The sequence below is a fragment of the Rhipicephalus microplus genome, chromosome 2 (assembly GCF_043290135.1).
Source record: "Rhipicephalus microplus isolate Deutch F79 chromosome 2, USDA_Rmic, whole genome shotgun sequence".
In the NCBI taxonomy this organism is placed as follows: Eukaryota; Metazoa; Arthropoda; class Arachnida; order Ixodida; family Ixodidae; genus Rhipicephalus; species Rhipicephalus microplus.
In genome coordinates this window covers 213,656,318-213,662,263 of record NC_134701.1, presented here as the reverse complement: position 1 = coordinate 213,662,263, position 5,946 = coordinate 213,656,318, and the positions used below count along the sequence as shown (strand labels likewise).

The window sequence follows — 5,946 nt, the reverse complement described above, 5'->3', positions numbered from 1 at the left end:
AACACACGTGTTGCGTGGAGCGATTGTCTGCACGCGCTTTGTTCATGTTGCAACGTTGCTCTACCGCTGATGCGATCGTGTCACTGAAACGCATCGCATGCGTCATACCGTTGTTCGTTTGGTTGTGTCCGTGGAGAACGAGAACCTTCGCCGCATTGATTGCACAAACACCGCTGTAAATATACAGCCAAAAGTAAACGTGCGCGCGACGCCGCTGTTCTTGCACGGAACGGCGTCATTAGTAAGAAGCGACTTCCTATCACTTTAGAATGTAGCCACACGAATAGAAACGAACCACGTTGGTGACAAGCGTGTTTGGTATAAGGGCAATTTGACCGATTGTCCAAAACAATTTTTTTCTGCCCTCTACTCCGCTCCCGCGCCGAGTCTCCCGATTTCAGAAGTCCCTAGGTTGGCAGGTACGCATTTGCTGCGAGATACCTCCAAAGTAACGCTTTTACCGTACAAGCACAACGCAGCGCAAGCGTTTCAGTACTGCACTACTATGTGGCAAGTTCCAGTGCACTCGCCTTTCAGTGGAAGCGGCGCAGAAGCAGTTGTCTGCCTTTATATGTCTCGAAAAAACTATTAGCCAGTGTTACGCACCCGAGAATTTGACTCCCAGGAAATTTTAGCTGCAGAGGTAGCAGCGTGAGTGCATGTTCTGCTATCTTAATGGGTTGGCAATGTTACCAAGGTCAGGACATTGAGCACATCCGAATTAGGAATCGGTCTCAGTCCACAGAAATTACGTTGCTTTCCTGGAGTGTCACTGCCTGTTTCAGGCCTGAAAGATCGTGCTTCATTTTGATTAACAGTCAGCTGGTCAGAAACTCTGTGCATCATGATGAGAGTCTGTAATTCAATCAAGAATGTGCACAATGTGTTGAGCTACTGTTGAAGAACTTGCGTGCCACCATGTATGCTTACGTGAAATTGTTATTCAAAATTTTGTGTCGTGATGAGATAGCATAGCAAACATAGAGTTACTGCTTTGTGAAGCTGTGTTAGGAAGCCTCACATGGCTTAGCTTAATTGCATACATAGTTGCATGAAATTCACATGGTGCTTCAATGTACAGCAATTTGTGTCACAAAACACAAAGTGTTGGCCGTTATGTCGCTTCATGTATGCCAGCTGTATGAATAACAATGCATTTCGTTTTTCTATTCACAGTGCCGGAACACAGCCAAAAGAGCGAGCAACGCAGTGAGTCCATTTATTTATTTATTTAGAGAATACTGCCGGCCCATTTAGAGGCCCTAGCAGGAGAGGATACAAATGCATTCAAGTAATAAATTATACATGATATATACAGTTATATCAGTGCAAAGAGCACCAAGCACTGTAACGACAAAAATCAAAGTAGAAAAATCGATATCAAGACAAACTAAAACAGGTTGGTGCTTATATATGCCTATAAGCTCTACATTAATACCAACACAGCAGAGTACCACAACTCTCTAACACCTGTGTCGGGTGACGTGCAACTGGTAACGTCTGTACAAATGTCTCAAGCACTTTTTCTTTTCAAGTACAGGCTGTGAGTGGACGGCGGGAGAAACAAAGCTGTTGCTCGACTACTACCAGCAGTATTTTCCCAAATAGGGCCAATGAAGAAATTTAAAAATAAAAACGCAATGTTTGCCAAAATAGCGGCCAACATCACAGAGGCTGTCGTGGTCCCTAAAACAGGGGACCAGTGCTGCAGCCGCTACAAACCAGTCATGCGACGAAAAAGAAGCGCTGCAGCACATAACAACAAATCGGAGAATTCTCCTTGCGACGTTCCCTTTAAAGACGACATAGCCAAAATACGTTGGCTAGATGACAGCCTTGAGCCAGAAGAGCTCAGGGACAGCTCTGGAATAGTCTCTGTTAAAAAAACCGCCCAGCCAAGCGTCGACGAGCCAATCGTCGACAAGCCAAGCATCGGGGAGCCACGAGCTGACAAGCCAAGGTTCAACTAGCCAGGAGTTGACCAGCACAACGAAGGAACCTGAGCCCAAAAAGCCGAAACTCTCGGCTTATAGAATGCTGGAAATGAATCACTTCTTTGATGAAATGAGCAAAATTCAGGAAGAAAAAGAAAAAAAAATGAACTGAACGCCAGAATGAAAGAAGGAAGCGTCATGAAGAGAGGCAAGAACAGAAGGAGCGCATTCGGCAAGAAAAAGCAAAACAGCATGAAGAAAAAATGAAGCTTTTGAGCCACTTTCTTGGCTTAGACAATGAATGATTTCAGTGACCTAAAATACTATTAGCATGTTGAAATAAAATGTGCAGTGCAAAACATGTGCTTGTGTATATAAAAGGGGCTGCGCTTTGGTGCACACACACAGCCTCCCAACTACTGTGGGGAACTAAAGGGCTAGTTCAGACAAAACAGAGAATTATGGTGTTATTTCCACAAACACTTCGTAGGAGTTTAGTCAAGATCTTTGCACGCTTAATTTCGCCAAGCTTGTGCAAAGCTCCCTCCTCATCAGTTTTATCACTGTGGTTATCAGTGCAGTTCTCCCACTGAATAGCATTGGGTGCTCCATCATCATCATTATCATCATCTGGCTCTTCATCACTGTAATCGATGCACAAGTTATGAAGGATACAGCAGCTTATGATAAACTTATTGAGCCAGTGGATAGTGTGCAACTCCAGGTACATGAGCTGCCTGAAGCGCTTCTTGAGTGTGCTGAATGCATTTTCAATGAGCACTCGTGTGCCTGAAAACTTAAAATTGAAGCCTTTTTGTTGCTTATTCATTGCACCGTAATCCCTGTATGGTGTCAACAGGTACTCCCGCAGCGGATATGCTGCGTCCCCTAATATATGATAACGGCCCTGACATACTGAAGCTATGTTCTTTGAAAGAGGCGATAAGCTAAACACATGAGAATCGTGCATTTTGCTGGAGGTTCCAGTGAACGCATTGAGGAAGCACCTCTTGTGGTCACAGACGGCTTGCAGCGTTAGTGAAAAGTGATGGTGCCTGTTGCAGTATGTGGAGACAACCTTAGTGGCTGGGCACTGTATCTTGACATACGATCCATCTATACAGTTAATAACAGCAGGCATTCCAGACACCTGCAAGCAAGTTGTACTCTTCTAATCAGTGATATCATCCACGCCTGAGCAAGAAATGAGCATTTACGAGGAGTTTTAACAGGAAACACTGGTGCTCAAGACCATTAACTCACAATCACAGCATACGCTTCATGACTCAGCACAATATATTGTGTGTTAAAGATGCAAAATGCAAACCAAATTCAACTTTGAGAACTAGTTAAGATAACATACATTGCTGTCCACGCCATATGCTACACGTTTTCTTGCTATCCACCTCTGTTTTTACAATGGTAAAATGGGAGAGAAACAAAACAAAGCCTGCGTAAGTTTTTTTCCTAAAGGGAGTTGAAGTACGTAATTGCAATTTAATTCTTAAATTTAAAACCAAACCTCGTCCATAATGCATCGTCAATCTGAACAGAAATGACAAAGCATGCAGCCTCATCCGCATGCAAGGAGTCGACTGTGACTGCAGGAGAGACATAAGTTGAATGTTTCGAACACAACTGGATGAAGCTCGGTATTATCATCACGACCTATCACATTTTTCTTAAAGTCCCACTTCAGTGTAAAATTGAGCTTGAAATAACCCACAATAAAATGTGCACTCGTGTTTGTGATATGATCAATATAGCTTGGCCGGCCAATATTATTGGTCCTCACAATAAATAAATCAAAACAAATTTTTTCAAAACTGCTAGTGAGGTTCTCCAAGTCTGCGGGAAACTTGATCACCGATGGTCCCAGCGTCATCAGGAATTGCGCTACTCTCTGAAGAACTCTGTACACGGTGCTTTCTGACATGTCGAAACGGCTTGCCACGTCTCGCATGCAAGTTTTGTTGGCCGCGTACCTGCGCAGGGGGATTACAGGTACCTGAAAGAAAAAAAACAGCTTCGGATCACACTGCACTGTAAGCAACGGGCTCATAGTCAAATTCGTTCTTGTGCAGGCATCGTACAAAGAAAAAAAGGGGGGTGAAGGTGGGGAGGTGTAACTAACCAGATAAATGTCAAGACATGCGTTTCCGCGGATTTCGCTTGAACTCCTCTGTGTGTGCTCGAAGGGCACATTGACGAGACAGCAAACTCTGCGACCAACTTTTCGGCCACAGGTCGAGCCAGCCTAAAGTGCCTCCGGAACTGCTCAAGAAAAGAAACAAACGAAAACACCACAACGTGTTAAACCTTGAGCATAATGCTTTCCTTCTTTTTTTCTATTTCTTTACCTCGTGGTCCGAGTACTGCCGAACGACGTCCTCGATGAAACCGACGACTTTGGGCCTCTTCGCGGGAATGCGGAACAACTTGTTGGATTCCCGCTCGTAAGCGCAAGCTTTAGCGTCGCTGTCACTGTCCGACGAATCACTCGTGTCGGTACTTGAACTTTCCGACTCAGAGCTGTCGCTATCGAGTCGCAGAAGCATTGCCGCATGTTTTTCCGAGGTAGCCGAGCCGTCCATGCCGTCCGCCATTATCAACACAACTCGCGCCGCACCAGCCGCGCCCCCAAGCAGGCAAACGTGTTAAAGGAAATGCGTCACACTGAGTTCCGGTCCACTCCACCGATTTCGGTGGAGCAGTTTTTCCTGCTCCACGGAGGAACTCCCGCTCTGAATCCCCTCCGGCTCTCTCATTGGAACTTTTGACTGTCGCTCTCACTCTGTCATTGGAACACACTTGCTCTGAAAGGAGCAGAAAAAGTTGCTCCGACTCCGCCATTGGAATTCAACACTAAACAGCTTAAGACCCCCGACACTACCATTGGGCAAGTAAACGTTTGTTAAACTCAGCTCAACAACAAAAAGAAAGAAGAGAGCGCCTGCCGGTTTATAATAGCTTAAACAGCTTCACTGTGAAGAGAATGAAGAGGGCGCATGCCGGTTCACAATGATGACACTTTCTTTTTTGGTTACAGTGTACACTCCAAAGCTGTTCAGCTGCAAGGTACTGATATTTAGCTACCTGCAAGTCACTGTAGCCCTTTAAGTATACATTATTGTGAAGCTGATCGTCCTTTTTCAGGTGATAGCCTCATGCGTGCAGTTGCTTCAATGGGGCATTTACGGATCAATTTCGAAAAAAAAACTAATTTGCTTCTGCAATTTTCACCCCATCTGTGAATGGCGTACATTCCTGAAACATTGTTTGGCATACTTCCTTGGTGTAGGGTTGGCGATGATCACCCAGATCGCAAACCCGTGCCAAGGCCTTCCATTGCACTACGAGAGGCTGAAGCGCGCCTCCTTCTCCAATGTGATGTCGGAGGAGCATATAATTTTTGGTATATTAGAGCAAATGTCTTCACTGTAATGTAGTGATGTTAGTTGTGAAATATAGATGTGCCGAAGTGTATGTACCCTGTTACTGGAATGGTGTGAAGCTTTTGTGTTCTGTACATGCTGTAAATAAATTTTTCTAAACAACAATTTTTGGTAGTGTGGCTAGGTACACGCGCTGGCCCAAGCATAACTTCACTAAAAAGAAGCCCACCTGTGCAAGCTTATCTCCTACGAAACCAGGGATTAAAAAAAAGTCAGTTTCATGCGAAGCACTAAGCGAGCTTTTGTTTCGCATGACAGTTGTCTATGCTGCATTTTTTTTTTTTTTGCTTTGAGCCAAGCGCTGTGAGTTGGATCAACGTGAATTAAATACTGTTCACACCTTAGGCTAATTACCAGGCGCACCAACTTCACTGAAGTTTAAATATTAACTAATGCTCTGACGTAGCATCATCACTCACGTTTAAACACAGACGTTTATGTTATCGAAACAAAGTTCATGCTTTAGGCATGCGATTATATGAATATCATACGTAACTTTCGTTAGCGTATTCCTCTGGGATCTAGCACCACTTAAATACAGGTTGCGGAATCGTATG

The 5,946-nt window shown here is 44.5% G+C and overlaps 1 non-coding gene across 1 annotated transcript; it reads left to right on the top strand.

Moving 5' to 3' along the window:
- Positions 1-5,218: 5,218 nt before the first annotated feature.
- LOC119170899 (U1 spliceosomal RNA) lies at positions 5,219-5,379 on the top strand. Its single transcript, XR_005109775.2, has one exon. It is a non-coding gene; the product is annotated as a U1 spliceosomal RNA (small nuclear RNA).
- The last annotated feature ends 567 nt before the right edge of the window (positions 5,380-5,946 follow it).